At 38.2% G+C, this 23,181-nt stretch overlaps 1 protein-coding gene across 3 annotated transcripts in view; it reads left to right on the top strand.

Moving 5' to 3' along the window:
• The window catches only part of B3GALT1 (beta-1,3-galactosyltransferase 1), a 592,659-nt gene that overhangs the window by 59,729 nt on the left and 509,749 nt on the right, over positions 1-23,181 (top strand). The gene's annotated exons all lie outside the window — the stretch shown is intronic.

Here is a 23,181-nt window from a genome sequence, read left to right as displayed (position 1 = left end):
TTGGTCCCTACTTCTCCAAACTTATCTTCTCCTAATCCACTTATTATTATGTAAGCTGAATTTCACTTTCTGGAACTATAAATTATTTTTTATTCACTCAAAACATAAAGCATTTCCACCATATTCAATATGTTCACATTTCGTTTACTCTAAAAGACTTCTCTCAAAGTCACCTGTTCCAGGAAGCCTTCCCAGATTCACTTATTAAAAGTATGCGCTGTTTCTCTAACCCCCATTATTATTTTTCTATAGAGGGTTTATAGTATCTGTCTTTCTGCTTTGTAATATAATCATATTCCCTACATCATATCTTTCCTGTTATTTTAAAAGCTCCTTGAAAGTAGGATCCATGATCAATTAATCTTTATGTCCCTGTAGTAGTGAGGAGAGGGTTCTACACCTAGTAGGCCAACCATACATATTTGTTGAACTGGTCTTAATTCAGATTTTCCAGGTCAGGATATAGGTATTGAAATGTCATATTAATTGTTAAGTGATGAGATAGATAACTAACTATACTCAGGATTCTGTAAAGACACAGACTGTAACTTGTGTGAATTTTTAATGGAGCATACCTATGTCTATAACAGTTTATCTTTAAAACTAACTCTTTTTATGTTCCTCTACAAATAATATTGAAGAACTTGAAGTTTACAATTAAACCATAATTTCAATCAGTGTATTCCATATTTGGAATACAAAAATAGAACTCCATTTATAAAATGCTTTTTATAAAAGATCTGATATCAATGCAAAGAACTTTAAATGTATCTTCACACTTGTAATTGCCAATAAGGACTAATCAGCATTTTCACAGGGATAGCAAAGCATTATTGTTTCCAATCTTTTAAACCTTAAGGAAAACATGGTAATTGAAAAAAGATTTTAAATGTATGTAAACTGATCAGAATCATAACTCTAAGTAATTCCACCACTCATTGTTACAGTGGGCTTTTGGTTAGATTCCTAAATCTCTTTGAATTACGGTTTATTTTTCATTTGAAAATGAGGATAATAGCACATGGCCTGCCTACTCTGTGGGTTGTTGAGAAGATCAACTATGATTATATAAGCAAAGGAATTTTTAATCTCTGAATTGCTTATGATATATAAATAGTATCATTGATTAGAATACATGTTTTCAGTCTTTTGAAAGAAAGGTTTATATCAGTGTGGGAAGGGTCCCGGTGCAGCTGGACACCTCTTCTGTGTTCCTACGGTTCTGTGAACCTTGTACTCAATAAATGACATGCTGGCAAGCTCGCAAACTGCATTCCATGCAAAGAGCTCAGCCAGTACACACATTCCTGGTCCGTCTGTATCCGGCACAAGCAAACTTTTCTTGGAACTGTTCAGCTATGCATGCTTCTATGGCCCTTGGTCACGCCTCCAAGGTTGGACTTTAAAAAAATTTTTTTTGGCTGCGTTGGGTCTTAGTTGTGACACGTGGGGTCTTTGTTGAGGCATGTGGAATCTTTTGTTGTGGTGTGTGGGCTTCTCTCTAGTTGTGGCATGTGGATTTTCTCTCTCTAGTTGTGGTGCACAGGCTCTAGGGTGCGTGGGCTCTGTAGTTGTGGCACGTGGGCTTAGTTGCCCCGCGGCATGTGGGGTCTTAGTTCCTCAAACAGGGATCTAACCCGCATCCCCTGCATTGGAAGGCGGATTCTTTACTACTGGACCACCAGGGAAGTCCCAAGGTTGGAGTTCTTTTACTGTAGCATGAAGTAAGGTTCATGCAGCCTCACTGCCCACGTTGGCTACAGAGTGGAGCTGGTGGCCTTGGGGGACCAATGCATTGCAAGGGGCTGGATCTTGTGTATTTTCTCTCTTCTCTTTCTGCAAATAAACACTGATGTACTGGGGCCTGGTGTGCGTGCTGTCTATCTCAGGGACCTCATGCACTTGTCTCTTCTCCAGGTGGCACTTACCTGCCTTGTAACCTTGGCTGCACTTGTTATATTCTATCCTGGGGCACAACTTGACCACTTTGTGAAACTGTAGCATTTTATTTATTGTCATTCTGGAGGTGTTTTTGTACAGTCTGTGTCATGACTTCTCCATGTTGTTGCAGATAAAGTAGGTATTTGAGTAGTTTCTTCTGGAGCAAAAATAAAATATATCTCATGACAGGAAAAATCAGCCTTTGTAGTTTTGCATTCATTCCTACTGATGACATGAAAGATAAAAAGCAATTTTGCTGTTGAAAGCAGACTTGGCTTTGTGAAAAAGGTTTGGTGTGGCAAACCAAAGGATATGAGTATATGTGGAGGAATGGTCAGATGCAAGGTTTGTTTAATGTTCAGGAATATTTTTGTATTTTTGAATTTTGCATGTGTAATTAGTAACACATAGGTCTTATCCAGTCAGTGTATATATCCAATGCAGCTAACAGAGCAAATATGACTATCATGAAGGATACTATTTTTTATTAGTGTAGCTTGTATCATTGCAAAATCCAAGTACATCAGATAAATAATTACCAGTATAAAAATCTTTATTAAATTCTGAAATCTTACTGAAATATATCAGTTTAGGAGACTTGCATGATTTTTCAATTCCTTGTGTTTTCACTATATTGTAGCTGACTGAGTCACTTGGAGTACCTAATACCTGCCTAATAGGTGCTGTGTCTGTTGGTTATCTGATACCTCCTAGAAGTTGGGGAAAGGAATTTAGTGTTGCAGTTCTGAAGGATGAAATTTCAAGCTTCCTTTTGTTTCTTGTGATAATAACAGATGATATAATCATAAATATGGTTCATCAAAAACAACTGAAATCTTACAGAGCTAATTGAATTCATAAAAGCATGCGATATGGATACTAATTCAGATTTTAGTATTTTTCTTCCTCTGGAAAGATGGTACCATTTTGTCTGAGGATGCCGTAAGTCATGAGAAATCTTCCACCACCTATGGTATGTCAGTTCCTTTGTCTGATAGGCATGTTCTAGAACAATGGCCTTCCCAAGTTGCCAGATTGTATAATAGTTCTCAGTTTTGTATATATTTTTTCCTGACTTATCATCAAGCTATAGTGCCATCCTCTTTCTAAAACAGCTAAAGCCTCTTCAAGTTATCGCCAACTTTTCTTATTTCCTTCCCTCTCAACGTAGTGCATCCACAAGGATAGTTGTTTCTTCCTTTGTTAAATCTTTTGTGCCTGTCCTTTTCTTTCTACTTTGCCACTGCTTAGGCTAAGATCCTTATAACCTCGTACTCATTTCATTAAGAGCCCATTAACAGGACTTTATGCTTCAGTCTATGACAGCACTCCATGCAAGTTATTCCCTGCTTCACAATCCTTCAATTGTCTTACATTGCCTGTACCACATTTATGATCTGGTTGCCCAGTCTAACTTATTTTTCCATCTTTATCTCTCATAACGTCATTACATCAACCATCGATTACCAGCACATTGGTTTCTAGAACGTGCCGTGTGGAGTCTAGACTGTCACCATGCTTTTGCTCATTCAATACCTCCTTCTGTTCTTCCTAAATTATATCTTAATTTTCCCTGTCTTCCATCGCTAACCTCAGGTCTTATCTCTTCCATAAAGTCTTGCAAAATCCATCAGTGCTAGCCCAACAAAAGCTTCATTCATAGTAGGCTTTATGGTGAGTTTGTTACATGGAGAGTGACCAATAAACATGCATTTCTTTACTCCCCTCTTTCCAACATATGTCTCAGGATGATAAGGCTTTTCCAGCTTTACCTTGTAGATAACTATCTCAAGGACTTTTGAAGGCTCAGAGACCTAGAAGTAATTTGCAAATTATAGTTAGTCTAAAAGTGGAAACTTAATTGATTAAAATTGCATTATACGGGGGAGGAAGTGAGGGCTGAGTGGACTCATGGGGTATGCTGGGTGACCCTAACTTATAAAGTTGAATTTGATGAGTGACTGCCAAATACATACCTATGTATTATACTTAACAACTTTACAGGGTCAATAAATACAGAATATTGCCTAGAAATATCAGTATTTTGCTTTCAATCTGAGCTATAAATGATATTTAAACAGGATGCCATTATATATACACTCCTAGTTTTGTTCAGTGTTAGTCTAGTATTAGTTTGTCTTTCATGAAAAATGTCTATTAAAACTACTCCCTGTCCTTGATTTTAATATTTCTGAAATTCAGAACACTTTTTCTTTATAATGAGTTTTTTAATTGTGTTTTTTAGAACAAGTGATGTTTGTCAACCACTAAGTTTAAAATATGTGCAGTTAGTTTGAACATTGTACTGAAATCCCAGATATCAATGATGGACATTTTTAATGTAATAAAATGTAGAAAGATGAACATTCATAGTTTTCCTTTTCTTCAAAAAGGATAATTCAGGGACTTTCCTGGTGGTGCAGTGGTTAAGAATCCGCCTGCCAATGCAGGGGGCTCAGGTTCGATCCCTGGTCTGGGAAGATCGCATATGCCACGGAGCAACTAAGCCTGTGCGCCGCAACTACTGAGCCTGCACTCTAGAGCCCGCGAGCCACAACTACTGAAGCCCATGTGCCTAGAGCCCATGCTCCTCAAGAGAAGCCACCACAATGGGTAGCCCATGCACCCAACGAAGAGTAGTCCCCACTCACCGCAACTAGAGAAAGCCCGTGCACAGCAACAAAGACCCAATGCAGCCAAAAATGAATAAATAAAAATAAATTTACAAAAAAGGATAATTCATGGTAAATAGATTGAAACATGCAGCTGGGGTGATAAGGGTAAGAAAGTATTTTTGTTTTCAATGTGAAAGGAAGAGATCTAAGAATGATTAGTACTAAGAATGATTCATATAGTACAGAGTTGCCAAGCGTGACCCAGTAATGTTTATAGCAACTGAGTATATCAAGTTTTCCAAGGAAAATGAGAAACTAAGCACAACCGGTGGAGTGTGAAGCCCAAGATTGGTTAAATCTCCTCTGGCAAGAGAGTTACTACCCTAACTCCTCTCCCCTGCTCACTGCAGAAATTGCTCTCCATTTGGTGGTAAGGTCAATACCTCCATTTATAATACATTATGAACAGTGGTGTCTGAAATGGGGATAATGTGCACATATTTCTGTACCTGTTGTTACTTTGCTTTAATACAGACTATAGCAACTAATGAAAGTGAAATAGACCCTCAACACACACATATGTCCTTTGCCAAATTTTGGAGAATGAAGGTTGGATGTAGATTATATGCATTTGGTTTATTTTTAAGTACTGTTTTTGTTATACTGTAGCATAAGGTGTACTGTTTTTTATAGTAGATAATGTATTAATATAATTGTGCTAAATTACATTCCTTGCTTCTGTCATTCTAATTGTACATTTCTGTGTCTGCAACACTGTGAATAGGTAGTGGTGTATAAACAAATACTACATACTGTTGGGAGTCTTACATTTAAAGAAAGCTAGTTGTGAATCCTTTTATAAAGTGAAATTTTTGGTAATCTAAAAAATAAAATTGTATTTAATATGTCCTAGAATTTCATACTTCTCTAATAGATTTGCATAAGCCTTGGCTCTACAGTAATTGCTAAAGGTTAGTTTTAATAAAATTTACATAGTCATATATATATAATGAGACAGCCTAGTTTCCAAAAAATAACTTATATGAGTCAAGCATCATTAGGGTGGCATTTCAGTGCACTGATAATACTCTCAAGTGGATTCTCAAATGGATTCATAATTTAAATTTAAGTAAAGAAATCATAAAAATACTAAACAAAGAATAGATAACACCATTAACCTTAACGTGACTGTTGCAAATAATTTCCCCAGTTTAAGTTGTGTGCATATATACACATATGCATGACCATAAACTATACCTGTGAATATACATGTATACAGAATTACTTTTTTTAGTGTTTTCTAGAACTTTGCCTTACAGACAAGTTATATAAAAAGTGTATAATAAATATACAACTGTATTTATATTTAATACCATTTAAAATATGGATTTTAGTATTTATCTTGAGTTCAATGTATTTCCCAAGTTTCTGTAATTAACTTGCATTTCTTTTGTGATAAAAATTTTTTTTGAAGTAGAATAGTACAGAATGTTTAATGAATTCATGTTGCAAATCCAGGAGAAAGACTTGTTTAAAAAAAAACACCAACTACTACAACTAATCAATGAATTTAAGTAAGGTTGCAGGATACAAAATTAATGCACAGAAATCTCTGGCATTCCTGTACATCAACAATGAAAAATCAGAAGGAGAAATTAAGGAAACACTCCCATTTACCAATGCAACAAAAAGAATAAAATACCCAGGAATAAACCTGCCTAAGGAGGCGAAAGACTTGTACTCAGAAAAGTATAAAACACTGATGAAAGAAATCAAAGATGACATAAACAGATGGAGAAATATACCATGTTCTCACAATCAATATTGTGAAAATGACTCTACTACCCAAAGCAATCTCCAGATTCAGTGCAATCCCTATCAAACTACCAATGGCATTCTTCACAGAATTAGAACAAAAAAAATCTTACAATTTGTATGAAAACACAAAAGACCCCAAATAGCCAAAGCAATCTTGAGAAAGAAAAACAGAGTTGGAGGAATCAGACTCCCCGACTTCAAACTATACCACAAAGCTACAATAATCAAGACAGTATGGTACTGGCCCAAAAACAGAAATATAGATCAGTGGTACAGGATAGAATGCCCAGAGATAAACCCACGCACATATGGACACCTAATTTATGACAAAGGAGGCAAGAATATACAATGGAGAAAAGACAGCCTCTTCAATAAGCGGTGCTGGGAAAACTGGACAGCTGCATGTAAAAGAATGAAATTAGAACACTCCCTAACACCATACACAAAAATAAACTCCAAATGGATTAAAGACTTAAATGTAAGACCAGACACTATAAAACTTTTAGAGGAAAACATAGGAAGAACACTCTTGGAAATAAACCACAGCAAGAATTTTTTTGACCCACCTCCTAGAGTAACAGAAATAAAAACAAAAATAAACAAATGGGACTTAATTAAACTTAAAAGCTTTTGCACAACAAAGGAAACCATAAACAAGACAAAAAGACAGCCCTCAGAATGGGAGAAAATATTTGCAAATGAAACAACAGACAAAGGATTAATCTCCAAAATATACAAACAGCTCATGGAGCTCAATATCAAAAAAAAAAAAAACAATCCAGTTAAAAAATAGGTGGAAGACCTAAATAGACATTTCACCAAGTAGGACATACAGATGGCCAAGAGGCACCTGAAAAGATGCTCAACATCACTAATTATTAGAGAAATGCAAATCAAAACTGCAATGAGGTTTCACCTCATGCCAGTCAAAATGGCCATTATCAAAAAAGCTAGAAACAATAAATGCTGGAAAGGGTGTGGTGAAAAGGGAACCCTCCTGCACTGTTGGTGGGAATGTAAATTAATACAACCACTATGGAAGACAGTATGGAGGTTCCTTAAAAAACTAAAAATAGAACTACCATATGACCTAGCAATACCACTACTGGGCATATACCCTGACAAAACCATAATTCAAAAAGAGACATGCACCACAGTGTTCATTGCAGCTGTATTTACAATAGCCAGGACATGGAAGCAACCTAAGTGTCCATCGACAGATGAATGGATAAAGAAGATGTGGCACATACATACAATGGAATATTTCTCAGCCATAAAAAGAAACGAAATTGAGTTATTTGTAGTGAGGTGGATGGACCTGGAGTCTGTCATACAGAGTGAAGTAAGTCAGAAAGAGAAAAACCAGTACTGTATGCTAACACATATATATGGAATCTTAAAAAAAAAAAAAAAAAAAAAGAAATGGTACAGATGAACCTAGTTGCAGGGCAGGAATAAAGAGGTAGACACAGAGAATGGACTTGAGGACATGGGGTGGGAGGGTGAAGCTGGGGCAAAGTGAGAGTAGCATCGATATATATATACTCTACCGAATGTAAAATAGCTAGCTAGTGGGAAGCAGCAGCATAGCACAGGGAGATCAGCTCGGTGCTTTATGATGACTTAGAGGGGTGGGATAGGGAGGATGGGAGGGAGACGCAAGAGGGAGGAGATATGGTGACATGTGTATGCATATGGCTGATTCGCTTTGTTGTGCAACAGAAACTAACATGGTATTGTGAAGCAATTATACTCCAATAAAGCTCTATTAAAAAAAACAAAAGAAAGAAAAGATATACAGAAAAACAGTGGAGGAAATGACAATGTACAAATTTTAAAAAAAGCAAACATTTAATTAACTTTTAAACATATTTTTCTCTTGGAAATTCACTTCAATGTTATATTATTATTATTTTAAATGCCAAAATATAATAGTGCTGGTATTTATCTTAGCTTCACCCTAAAATAGAGCGTTTGGTGTATTGAGTTACATTTGGATACATTTCGTTACTCGGGTAGTTTGTTAAGGGAAATTTTCTTCTTTTTTAAGCCCTGCCACAGCAACTTTGTGTCAAAAAGCCAATCAATTCGGTCAGGGACCAGGTTGGTGCTTAAGAAATTGAAAACATTTCTGCTGGCAGGTTCACTATTCACTTCTGACACCTGGCTGGTACAATATTGAGCACTTTAATTTATTGACGTTGCTGTTTGGAAAATAAAAGTTATACTTTCTTCTCCATGGAACCTATTTCAACATTTCTTTATATCTGTTTGGACATAGTTCATAGCTTTTTAATAAAACATTGCCCATTCCTCTTTTTAAACTGTAATATAAATGATAGGTAAAACCATTAACTAATTTGAATTCAAGATTCACTTTTAACATTTGCAGAAATCATAAGATATCAAAATAAAAGCATTTTGAATGTATGATAAAGTGAATTTTTGTTTGGTTTGGTTATATCTTCAAACTTTGGATATTTTGAATAGGATTTAAAGTGTAGATGCCTGTTTTAAAAAGGGCACTTATTTGATACCAAAATTACTACATACTTTTTTTTTTTTCTTTTTTTTTTAACAAGGGATGGAGCAAAACGTATAGATGTGCTGATGACTTGGATGATTGCTGGGAACCTGAGCTAAGATGGTCATAAGTTGAGTCTGAAGCATTACTTTAGAAAGAGGTCAAGGCAGGGGAGCCAAGATAAGTTCATAAACGCAAAGTCCTAGAGATAAAAGTATGTGTGAGGAGTAGGTACAGTTTGAAAAAGGAGTGAAGGAAGAAGGTTCTGGGTTATTTTTAAAGAATGGCATCAAAGTTTAGGACTTACCTTTGCGGGCTATTTGTTAGAGGTACATGGATGGATTAAGTTGCCATAATGGTAAAATCTCAGGCACATTCTGTTTGGTAGGTTTTGTTTTGTTGGAGACAGTATACACAAAGATTTTTTTTAAACTACAGTTTTCTAATTATGAATAAAGCTAAGAAAAACTATCCAATTTTGTAGAGCATGTTGGTAAATGTCTTTTCAGTAATAACTTGGGAATTTTACGAAAGGCTCAATTTGAAGTTGTCAAACTTTATACTCATTAAATAATACATTCACAATCCTTTTGATTTTGATTATTTTGATGTGATACCTGAATCATTAACACTGTACACTATTATGTGATAGGATTTTAATAAATTTTACCTCTACGGGTTGATTTTTACACACTTTGATGTGTCGAATTTGTAGGTTAGGAACTGTTATTTCTGCCGGATACAAACAGGTATGTAAGCAACTGTTTTGCTATCATTAGTGGTGAGGAGTATTCTAAGCATTCTGTTCAATTAATGTTATGAGCAGAGAACATCATGGCTAATCAAGGACCTTAAGTTCACTTGCTGTCATTCAAGATATAGGACTAAGTCTTTTGAGAAAATCTAGTAGGAATGATCTTTATCAGTGGTTCCCACAGTGTGGTCCCCTAGACTAGCAACATCAACATCACCTTGGAACTTCTTAGAAGGGCAGATTCCTGGACCTCACTTCGGACCTACTGAGTCAGTAACTGCAGGTGAGGCCTGGTGACTCTGATGCACATTTAAGTCTGCGAAACCATTGATCTGCATAAATGGAGACATCGTTTACGAAGGGGAGCGTAGAACCAGTTGTGCCATAAGAAAATAAGAAAATTCTCAATGACTCATCTCTCCTAAATGATACAAAGAAAATTCTTCATGAAGGAAAAAAATCGAGTGATCCAGCAAAAGCTGAAGAAAGGAACTGGGAACATGAAGGGTTCCATGTGGCAGTGTGGAAACCACAGGAGGCAAAGGGAGCAGAGATTCAAGTCAGGTGGTGAGCAGGGAACTGACAGTTTTAGTGCTTCTGTACACACAGCAGATTGTGATCCATGAATAAAAATCCAAAAGGGCAAATCGAAAGAAAAAAAATCTCTCTGCTTTTCCTTTGTCAGAGCGTCTTACTGCTTAGCATTCTTGGTAACTATTCATCTGTTTCCTTCTTGTCAACATGCTGACAACCAGCACCAATCAACATTTACTCCTGTTTCCTTGTTTTTCTCCCTCCTTTGTTTTTCATTCGAAAACCTTTATCCCAAATCGGAGTTTCAGAGTCTAAGAAAATTACCTGTCACTGTAGCAGAGATGTTTTTAAAAATAAATACATATTCCACAGTTCAACGTTATATAATATATTGCAAATCCTCTGAATCAACTATTGTTTTTCCACTTTTGACTTTAGAAAGTCTTTAGACATTGCATAACTGATAAAGATGTAGTGATACATGAGACTATGAATAAAACGTAGTTAGTGCCATGAAACAGGTCGATATTTCCCCCTCTTTTTCTATGCTTGCCTTTATTCTCTTTTCTCACATTTCTTCATTTCTGCCTGTTCATACACATTTACTACTTGTAATTCTAGGGTGTTACCTTTCGCTTTCACATCATTATCCCATGTCCTTTGTTCCCCCCTTTTCCAACTTTTCTGTTTTAAAATGACCATTTTTTTCCCCAGTTCTTTTTTGCTGCATTGTCACATTCACTCATTCACATATTCATTATTTCTTCACGTCCCTGTTCCTTCATCCTCATACCTTTGTTTCTCCCTGCTGGTCATCTGTCCTCTTTCAGCTGGGCCTTACTTAAGTGTCTTTTGATCTTGCCCTTCTCATCACCTATATTTTAATTTTTTTTCACTTTCTTCTCCTTCACTCTTTTTCAATAAAATAGTTAATGCTCTGATAAAAATGCATACTGTCTGCAAAGCTTGAAATGTATATGCATCGTAGCAAGATGAATAGTCATGGCTGTTGCTCACAAAGAAGGCAGCATTCACAGTGGCTTTTGACTCAGGCCTCTAAAGGTGTCCTATGCATTGTCCGCTGGTCCCTCGATACTTGGTGTTAATGATTTTTCTCATTCTTACTTGTGGCACTTTCATACTTGCCTCATTTTCTCATCTTCCCTCAAGCCCTGTCTCATTGTTTTCTAGTATTGGAAGATAGCCTTGCCTCCAGATTCACAAAAAAGGAGACACTACTGGTCATACATTTTCTCAATTTTTCAACTCCCTCCCCTCTCTCTCCTTGAGCCCCACACTTCACCTGGTAAACCTTCAAGTCCATTGAAAGCTGGATGCACTCCTACTCCATTTTCTATTGTTATGCCAGGAGTGAGCTACCTGCTTTCCTGGGTCAGACTTGTTTTTTTTTTTTTTTATGCCCAGTGCCTGGCTCACAAGGGGAACTTAATACATGTTTGTGGAACCAGATTAAAGTACATTTTTCTTGTCCGTACTCTCCGTACCATTTCCCCCGATCCTGTATGTTCTCCTCACGTGTTATTGCCGAGTTTTTGTTTACTCGACTGTGTTTCCCTTAGTTGTTGAGGGCAGGCTTTCCATCTCTGACTCCCAACATCTTAGTACCTTGTAGGTAGCAGACGTTCTCAAGACAGTTTTGCTAAATGAGGAAATAAACATTGAATGAATCCATTATTTTGCCTGCTATGAAAACTGAATATCTACCTACCTCCACCTCTGGCACTTCCGCCATTCTACACGTTTTCACCAAGGGACTTGGGAGGGATGCTGAGGTGTAGTTTGCATCAGCCAGAAGACTGGAATCCATTTATAGCTAGGTGTTCTCTTCCTGTTCTCATGTAGACACGTACACTTTGACAGCACTGTTCTTTATATTTAGCATAAATGTTGATGTTAGCTCATATCTTCATTTTCTTTACTTTGTCCTTTCCAGTTTGCATCCCATATATTGTTAGACTAGGCAGGATCAAAATATGCATGAGATCCTCTTAAAACCCACTGTTATTTCTGGGAGCATTGGGTATTATTCGATGAACAATTTAGATGGCCTTAAATTACTTTTTACGAATGGCTTACGTAGGTGGAAATTTTTCTTTGGGCTTTAAATGCCTGAAATGTAACAACAACAGCAGTAAAATGTGAATTATAGGAATGCTTTCCTGATGGGCATTATACTCTGGTTCTTGGTATTAGCTCAAGAATAGATTCCAAAACTGTTTTGGAATTGCTTGACTACAGGTAGTTTCCAGGGCTTCAAAGAATGCATTACAGTTGAGGAATTAAAATGAGAGACTTGCATCCAAGATACCTGTTTCTTTGCCCACCTCCCTTCACAGAGCAGGAACTGGAGTCTAAGAACAGTCTCCGAGTGGGATCAGAAAGAATTATGTTCTTCCTGCCCTTTCAGTTTGGAGCATTTGGTAAAGCTGCCTGGAAACCTGGCTTCCAAAACTAGGCAGAAGTCTTCAGGTTATGTTTCATTTGTTCTCACTGAATTATCACGAACTTATTCTACTGTGAAAGGATCAGAGATACTGGCTCTTGCATATCTGTTCTTGCTTTTGCTGCTGCTGCTGTCATAATGACATCTTTCTTAATCACCGCTAGATTGCAAGATGCTGAACAGAAGATATAAGAAAATCATATCTCTTTCCTTAGAGAGCTCATATGCATAATATGAGATAAACACACACACACACATACATACTCACATGTAAAATGCCTTTTGCCAAATTCTCAAAAAGAAAAACAAAAATCTTTATTTTTGTTATTTTTGAATGCTTGTTTTCTTTTGTTTTCTTTCTTCTGAGTGAGGATATAAAAGTAGATTGTCCTAAAATCTCTAAACCATAAAAATGAAGGCATATATACTACTATGGCACACAAAAGAAATCAGGGTGATAATAGTGACAATAATTATCGACCAGAATTTATTGAATGCTTTTGTAATGCCTCTAACAATAAGTACTCACACAGAACAGCAAGGCAGAAATAGTTATCCTGAATTTATGTAGAATGAAACTGCATCTCCAGATGATTAAGTGACCGGTTGAAGGCTGCACACATGTAAGATTCCTGTGTTCCTTTTGTCCAGCAATTTGGAAAACATCAGAAGAAAGAGCAGAATTGCTTGCAGAGAACAATATTGGGAAATGTCTTATCAAAGACATATCATAAAGTTTGTGAAAAGAATTTTGAGAGACCAGTAATAATATTGAAACACTCTGTAACTTCTCTACAATGAAAATTGGACCACTGTGTGTACAAGCAAGGCAACATCTTGTTTATGAAGTATTCAAACTGCTGGCAACTGGGGCTCACCAACTTGAAATCACGTACAAAATCATGTATTTTGCTGCAAAAAAATTGAGCTACCTCTTTGGCTCCAAAACTTTTTTATGTTGGGAGTAATAGATAAAAAATTAGAATTGAGAGTTAAAGGTAATATGCTAACACTGAATAGATTCAGATATATAGAATAATTTTGAAAGCACTGTAATGTGTTTTATGTCCCTTTATACAACAATCCAATGGAATAAACAGGATTTATACGTGTGGAAATGGCAAGTATGAATAGTCAAATGACCAGACCATAAATGGTGGACCTGGACAAGAATTCAGATCCTCTGATGTCTGCTTTTGTGCTCTTCAAAAACTATGATGACCATGGGCCATCAGGAAAAGATGAAGAACAGTGTTTCAGTTGTCTGTTATCCCAAAACATAGTGGCTTAGAACAACAGCAGTCGGTTGGTTTTCTCATATGTGTGCAATTTGGGCATGACCCTAGGGGGGACATCATCTTTGCTCCACAGATGTCAGGTGGCTCCACTCAACTGAGGCTGGAGGATCCATTCAGAAGATGCTCTATTCTTAGGTCTGACAAGTTGGTTTTGGCTTTTGGCTGGAAGCTCATCTGGACTGTCAAGTCAGGGACTTCAGACCTCTTCTTTGTGGGCTCCGCATGAGGCTCAGGGCAATTGGGCATCTTATGGGGGTGCCTGACTTCCTCTAGAGCACAAAAGCAGAAGCTGCCAGGTCTTCTTAAGTGTTAGGCCTAGAACTAGCACAGTATAATGTTTGCCACATCCTGCTGGTTAAAGCCAGTCGTCATGGTGCTAGTCCAGACTCAGGGGGAGGAGACTACGCAAGTGCACAAATAAATCATGGTGGGTACGGCCTCGTGGGGGCCACTGATGTAACTGACTATTGCATCACATACAGTTTAGAATATTCTGATTAAGAAGGACAGAGACATAGTATATATTTTTGAAAGGTTTCTAACAAGTCGGGTATTTACAAAAATAAACTTTAGTTAATGGGAAATATTCGTTACTTCCTCCAATAAGCCAGGTAAAAGAATCCACTGTGCGCAAGGAGAGGGGATTCAGAGCGCCGCCTAAACGAACTCCAGAGAAGGGCGCGAGCCGCGGCGATCAGCGTGGACCCCAGAGACAGGCATGAGACGCTGGGGCTGCTGCTGCCGCCTCCAAAAAGCCTGTGTGTGAGCACAGGTCACTCTCCACACCGCCCCTCCCGGTAGCCTGTGCAGCCCACCACTGCCAGCGTCCCGTGATCCGGAGACAACTTCCCCGGGAGAACGCACTGCGCACCTCAGGCTGGTGCAACGTCACGCTGGCCTCGGCCACCGCAGGCTCGCCCCGCCTCCTCTGTACCCCTCCCTCCCCGCGGCCTGGGTGAGCCAGAGCCCCCGAAGCAGCTGCTCCTTTAACCCCGTCCTGTCTGGGCGGGGAATAGACGCCCTCAGGCAACCTACACGCAGAGGCGGGTCCAAATCCAAAGCTGAACCCCAGGAGCTGTGCGAACAGGGAAGAGAAGGGGAAATCTCTCCCAGCAGCCTCAGAAGCAGCGGATTAAAACTCCACAAACAACTCGATGTGCCTGCATCTGTTGAATACCTGAATAGACAACGAATCATCCCAAATTCAGGAGGTGGACTTTGGGAGCAGGATATATTAATTTTTCCCCTTTTCCTTTTTTTTTGTGAGTGTATATGTATATGCTTCTGGGTGAGATTTTGTCTGTATAGCTTTGCTTTACAATAGCTTTATTTTACTTCACTATATTATAGCCTCTTTCTTTCTTTCTTTCTTTCTATTTTTTCTCCCTTTTACTCTGAGCCGTGTGGATGAAAGGCTCTTGGTGCTCCAGCCAGGCATCAGGGCCGTGCCTCTGAGGTGGGAGAGCCAACTTCAGGACACTGGTCCACAAGAGACCTCCCAGCTCCACGTACTACCAAACGGGAAAAATCTCTCAGAGATCTCCATCTCAACATCAAGACCCAGCTTCACTCAACGACCAGCAAGCTACAGTGCTGGACACCCTATGCCAAACAACTAGCAAGACAGGAACACAGCCCCATCCATTAGCAGAGAGGCTGCCTAAAATCATAATAAGGCCACAGACACCCCAAAATACACCACCAGATGTGGACGTGCCCACCAGAAAGACAAGATCCAGCCTCATCCACCAGAGCTCAGGCACTAGTTCCCTCCACCAGGAAGCCTACACAGCCCACTGAACCAACCTTAGCCACTGGGGACAGATACCAAAAACAACGGGAACTACGAACCTGCAGCCTGTGAAAAGGAGACCCCAAACACAGTAAGATAAGCAAAATGAGATGACAGAAAAACACACAGCAGATGAAGGAGCAGGGTCAAAACACACCAGACTTAACAAATGAAGAGGAAATAGGTAGTCTACCTGAAAAAGAATTCAGAATAATGATAGTAAGGATGATCCAAAATCTTGGAAATAGAATAGACAAAATGCAAGAAACATTTAACAAGGACGTAGAAGAACTAAAGAGGAACCAAGCAATGATGAAAAACACAATAAATGAAATTAAAAATACTCTAGATGGGTTCAATAGCAGAATAACTGAGGCAGAAGAAAGGATAAGTGACCTGGAAGATAAAATGGTGGAAATTACTACTACAGAGCAGGATAAAGAAAAAAGAATGAAAAGAACTGAGGACAGTCTCAGAGACCTCTGGGACAACATTAAACGCACCAACATTCGAATTATAGGGGTCCCAGAAGAAGAAGAGAAAAAGAAAGGGACTGAGAAAATATTTGAAGAGATTATAGTTGAAAACTTCCCTAATATGGGAAAGGAAATAGTTAATCAAGTCCAGGAAGCACAGAGAGTCCCATACAGGATAAACCCAAGGAGAAACACGCCAAGACACATATTAATCAAACTGTCAAAAATTAAATATAAGGAAAACATATTAAAGGCAGCAAGGGAAAAACAACAAATAACACACAAGGGAATCCCCATAAGGTTAACATCTGATCTTTCAGCAGAAACTCTGCAAGCCAGAAGGGAGTGGCAGGATATACTTAAAGTGATGAAGGAGAAAAACCTACAACCAAGATTACTCTACCCAGCAAGGATCTCATTCAGATTCGATGGAGAAATTAAAACCTTTACAGACAAGCAAAAGCTGAGAGAGTTCAGCACCACCAAACCAGCTTTACAACAAATGCTAAAGGAACTTCTCTAGGCAAGAAACACAAGAGAAGGAAAACACCTACAATAACAAACCCAAAACATTTAAGAAAATGGGAATAGGAACATACATATCGATAATTACCTTGAATGTAAATGGATTAAATGCTCCCACCAAAAGACACAGGCTGGCTGAATGGATACAAAAACAAGATCCATATATATGCTGTCTACAAGAGACCCACTTCAGACCTAGAGACACATACAGACTGAAAGTGAGGGGATGGAAAAAGATATTCCATGCAAATGGAAATCAAAAGAAAGCTGGAGTAGCAATTCTCATATCAGACAAAATAGACTTTAAAATAAAGACTATTACAAGAGACAAAGAAGGACACTATATAATGATCAAGGGATCGATCCAAGAGGAAGGTATAACAATTGTAAATATTTATGCACCCAACATAGGAGCACCTCAATACATAAGGCAAATACTAACAGCCATAAAAGGGGAAATCGACAGCAACACAATCATAGTAGGGGACTTTAACACCCCACTTTCACCAATGGACAGATCATCCAAAATGAAAATAAATAAGGAAACACAAGCTTTAAATGATACATTAAACAATATGGACTTAATTGATATTTATAGGACATTCCACCCCAAAACAGCAGAATACACATTTTTCTCAAGTGCTCATGGAACATTCTCCAGGATAGATCATATCTTGGGTCACAAATCAAGCCTTGGTAAATTTAAGAAAATTGAAATCGTATCAAGTATCTTTTCCGACCACAACGCTATGAGACTAGATATCAATTACAGGAAAAGATCTGTAAAAAATACAAACACATGGAGGCTACACAATACATTACTTAATAACGAAGTGATTACTGAAGAAATCAAAGGGGAAATCAAAAAATACCTAGAAACAAATGACAATGGAGATACGACGACCCAAAACCTATGGGACGCAGCAAAAGCAGTGCTAAGAGGGAAGTTTATAGCAATACAAGCCTACCTCAAGAAACAGGAAACATCTCGAATAAACAACCTAACCTTGCACCTAAAGCAATTAGAGAAAGAAGAACAAAAAAACCCCAAAGCCAGCAGAAGGAAAGAAATTATAAAGATCAGGTCAGAAATAATTGAAAAAGAAATGAAGGAAACAATAGCAAAAATCAATGAAACTAAAAGCTGGTTCTTTGAGAAGATAAACAGAATTGATAAACCATTAGCCAGACTCATCAAGAGAAAAAGGGAGAAGACTCAGATCAATAGAATTAGAAATGAAAAAAGAGAAGTAACCACTGACACTGCAGAAATACAAAAGATCATGAGAGATTACTACAAGCAAATCTATGCCAATAAAATGGACAACCTGGAAGAAATGGACAGATTCTTAGAAATGCACAAACTGCCGAGACCGAACCAGGAAGAAATAGAAAATATGAACAGACCAATCACAAGCACTGAAATTGAAACTGTGATTAAAAACCTTCCAACAAACAATAGCCCAGGACCAGATGGCTTCACAGGTGAATTCTATCAAACATTTAGAGAAGAGCTAACACCTATCCTTCTCAAACTCTTCCAAAATATTGCAGAGGGAGGAACACTCCCCAACTCATTCTACGAGGCCACCATCACCATGATACCAAAACCAGACAAAGATGTCACAAAGAAAGAAAACTACAGGCCAATATCACTGATGAACATAGATGCAAAAATCCTCAACAAAATACTCGCAAACAGAATCCAACAGCACATTAAAAGGATCATACACCATGATCAAGTGGGGTTTATCCCAGGAATGCAAGGATTCTTCAATATACGCAAATCAATCAATGTGATACACCATATTAACAAATTGAAGGAGAAAAACCATATGATCATCTCAATAGATGCAGAGAAAGCTTTCGACAAAATTCAACACCCATTTATGATAAGAGCCCTGCAGAAAGTAGGCATAGAGGGAACTTTCCTCAACATAATAAAGGCCATATATGACAAACCCACAGCCAACATTGTCCTCAATGGTGAAAAATTGAAACCATTTCCACTAAGATCAGGAACAAGACAAGGTTGCCCACTCTCACCACTATTATTCAACATAGTTTTGGAAGTGTTAGCCACAGCAATCAGAGAAGACAAAGAAATAAAAGGAATCCAAATCGGAAAAGAAGAAGTAAAGCTGTCATTATTTGCAGATGACATGATACTATACATAGAGAATCCTAAAGAGGCTACCAGAAAACTCCTAGAGCTAATCAATGAATTTGGTAAAGTAGCAGGATACAAAATTAATGCACAGAAATCTCTTGCATTTCTATACACTAATGACGAAAAATCTGAAAGTGAAATTAAGAAAACACTCCCGTTTACCATTGCAACAAAAAGAATAAAATATCTAGGAATAAACCTCCCTAAGGAGACAAAAGACCTGTATGCAGAAAATTATAAGACACTGATGAAAGAAATTAAAGATGATACAAATAGATGGAGAGATATACCATGTTCCTGGATTGGAAGAATCAACATTGTGAAAATGACTCTACTACCCAAAGCAATCTACAGATTCAATGCAATCCCTATCAAACTACCACTGGCATTTTTCACAGAACTAGAACAAAAAATTTCACAATTTGTATGGAAACACAAAAGACCCCGAATAGCCAAAGCAATCTTGAGAACGAAAAATGGAGCTGGGGGAATCAGGCTCCCTGACTTCAGACTATATTACAAAGCTTCAGTAATCAAGACAGTTTGGTACTGGCACAAAAACAGAAATATAGATCAACGGAACAGGATAGAAAGCCCAGAGATAAACCCACACACATATGGTCACCTTATCTTTGATAAAGGAGGCAAGCATATACAGTGGAGAAAAGACAGCCTCTTCAATAAGTGGTGCTGGGAAAATTGGACAGGTACATGTAAAAGTATGAAATTAGAACACTCCCTGACACCACGCACAAAAATAAACTCAAAATGATTAAAGACGTAAGTGTAAGGGCAGACACTATCAAACTCTTAGAGGAAAACATAGGCAGAACACTCTGTGACATACATCACAGCAAGATTCTTTTTGACCCAGCTCCCAGAGAAATGGAAATAAGAACACAAATAAACAAATGGGACCTAATGAAACTTAAAAGCTTTTGCACAGCAAAGGAAACCATAAACAAGACCAAAAGACAACCATCAGAATGGGAGAAAATATTTGCAAATGAAGCAACTGACAAAGGATTAATCTCCAAGATTTACAAGCAGCTCATGCAGCTCAATGACAAAAAAACGAACAACCCAATCCAAAAATGGGCAGAAGACCTAAATAGACATTTCTCCAAAGAAGATATACAGATGGCCTACAGACGCATGAAAGAATGCTCAACATCATTAATCATTAGAGAAATGCAAATCAAAACTACAATGAGATATCATCTCACACCGGTCAGAATGGCCATCATCAAAAAATCTAGAAACAATAAATGCTGGAGAGGGTGTGGAGGAAAGGGAACCCTCTTGCACTGTTGGTGGGAATGTAAATTGATACAGCCACTATGGAGAACAGTATGGAGGTTCCTTAAAAAACTACAAATAGAACTACCATACGACCCAGCAATCCCACTACTGGGCATATACCCTGAGAAAACCATAGGTCAAAAAGAGTCATGTACCAAAATGTTCATTGCAGCTCTATTTACAATAGCCAGGACATGGAAGCAACCTAAATGTCCATCGACAGATGAATGGATAAAGAAGATGTGGCACATATATACAATGGAATATTACTCAGCCATAAAAAAAATGAAATGGAGGTATTTGTAATGAGGTGGATGGAGTTAGAGTCTGTCATACAGAGTGAAGTAAGTCAGAGAAAAACAAATACAGTATGCTAACACATATATACGGAATCTAAGGGGAAAAAAAAAAAAAAAGGCCATGAAGAACCTAGTGGCAAGATGGGAATAAAGACACAGACCTACTAGAGAATGGACTTGAGGATATGGGGAGGGGGTGGGGTGAGATGTGACAGGGTAAGAGAGTGTCATGGACATATATACACTACCAAATGTAAAATAGATAGCTAGTGGGAAGCAGCCGCATAGCACAGGGAGATCAGCTCGGTGCTTTGTGACCACCTAGAGGGGTGGGAGGGAGGGAGATGCAAGAGGGAAGAGAAATGGGAACATATTGTATATGTATAACTGATTCACTTTGTTATAAAGCAGAAGCTAACACACCATTGTAAGGCAATTATACTTCAATAAAGATGTTAAAAAAAAAAAGAATAAAAAAAAAAAGAATCCACTGTGATTTGAAAAGGATAATAAATAAATAAACAAATAAATAAATAAATTGAAAATAATCTATCTTAACTATTTTTTTTCCTTTTAGCAACTTGGTAATCTGACTTCAAATAGATCTTTTCAGTGAGGATGTGATGGATTGTCCATTGCTTAGTGTTGGATCTTCTTTGCGAGCATGTCCAATGTTTTCCAGCATTCTCTGCTGGACATAGAGCCACAGGAATAGCCTCTCATTCCTTTTTCTGTGTCATCTTGAAGAAATCACTTATTTTTCACAGAGGACACATTTTGGAAGAATAAGCTAATAAGTTATCTTAAGGATGAGATGTAGGTTTGCGGGTTATGTATTCAACTCTATTCACCAAGAGGAGCCTCCGGTTCTGTTAAGAATGGAAAGATCAACTATTGTCATCACCTTTACATCTGGGAAAGGCAGTGAAGTTCTCTCCAGTTAAACATATAGACTGGTCTCGCAGGAGTTTGATCAAGAGTTTGAACATTTATTTGCCAACTAAATGATAAACCACCCTACTCGCCCCTGAGTAAGATGGGCCTCCCTCGTGGGGTGTGTATCAAATACTATGGTTCCCTTGCCAACATCTCCTTACAGTGGTCTAGTCATTCTTTTTTTTTTTAATTTTTTAAAATTTCTGGCTGCGTTGGGTCTTTGTTGCTGCGCGCAGGCTTTTCTCTAGTTGTGGCAAGTGGGGGCTACTCTTTGCTGTGGTGCACGGGCTTATTGCAGTGGCTTCTCTTGTTGTGGAGCACGGGCTCTAGGCCTGCGGGCTTAGTAGTTGTGGCTCGCGGGCTCTAGAGCACAGGCTCAGTAATTGTGGCTCACGGGCCCAGTTGCTCCGCGGCATGTGGGATCTTCCCGGACCAGGGCTCGAACCCGTGTCCCCTGCACTGGCAGACGGACTCTCAACCACTATGCCACCAGGGAAGCCCCTCTAGTCATTCTTTAAATCATAAATAAGAATCTCTGGAGTGTTTCAAGGCATATAGCAAATCAAATATAGCAGGACTTCAAAAGCAAGAATTTTCCCATTTATTTTTCTACCCATCTTGTGAGCAGGAAAAAGGATTTTCTGTTAGTTGACACTAAACGGTAGCCCTCTGCTGTAAATGCTCCTTCCTTTAAAAGCCAGGCTAAAAAAGCAAGAGGACCAAATAGCTCTAAGGAATACTTTAAGAATGAGAAAAGTATGACACCTTCATCTATAGCTCAGGAAATGTGAAGATTCTGGAAGCAGTTAAATGGGAGCGAAGAAAAAACTAATTTGAGGGAAAAATTGTCTTCTGGAGTGTGTGACCAGGGTGCTCAGGTTCACATAAATTTCATCCTTGAGTGTCTTGAAGTTTTGTCCCAACTTTTTTCTTTTATTGCTTTACTTAGCAATATAAGAGCTGTGTAGTTTAAGTCCGGAAGCTATTAGAAAAAAAGAGAAATTCTTTTGAGTTGTTACTCGTGCTGATGCAGAAATCCTGAGGGTTGTATTTACATTTGAGAAGCCTTCAATCCTGCTGTCCCCGCCTCATGATTCCCATTGTGCCTTGTCCCTATGCCCTTTACCTGGTTCCCCAGTGACAGGAGTGGGTACTATGACCACTTCATAGTTATACAAAAATTATGTAAATGAAATAAAATTCTCAGCCACTGTTTGCTGCATATGACTCAGACAACCCTCATTTTCCAGGTCTGTGAAGGTCTGGCACTTTTGTTATTTAGGCAGTTTGCAGAGAGGAATCACATTCACCTGAAACATAGGAAGTGTTAATTAAGGCTTTATGTGATTCACAATTAAGTCTCTAAATTTAACCTCGTGTATGTCTAAATAAATGTTATCCTTGCTGTCTTGCCTTACTGTTGATAGGTCTGCTGTGAATCCATGCTCTTTTGAATCTTAGGATCCCTGCGTCTCCTCCTGCGGCAGTGCAAGATGCTCGGGTATTTTAGTGTGCTCCTTAGTTACTGCTTCTCTCCCCGACCCCACCCTAATCAGTATCCTTTTTTTTTTTTCTTCTTGATGCAATATATATGCAAACAATTCTTCTTGTAAAGTTTCTGTGAAATTTCTGTGTTTGAGAATATCTTTAACTCACTGCAAATTTCTGTAAGTCTTATACCGTGTGGGCATATCTTACTTTAGAGTTATTTTCCCTCAGCAGAGATATTCTAC

This window comes from Balaenoptera borealis (assembly GCF_965194805.1).
Source record: "Balaenoptera borealis genome assembly, chromosome: 6".
NCBI lineage: Eukaryota > Metazoa > Chordata > Mammalia > Artiodactyla > Balaenopteridae > Balaenoptera > Balaenoptera borealis.
This window is presented reverse-complemented; position numbering and strand designations above follow the sequence as displayed.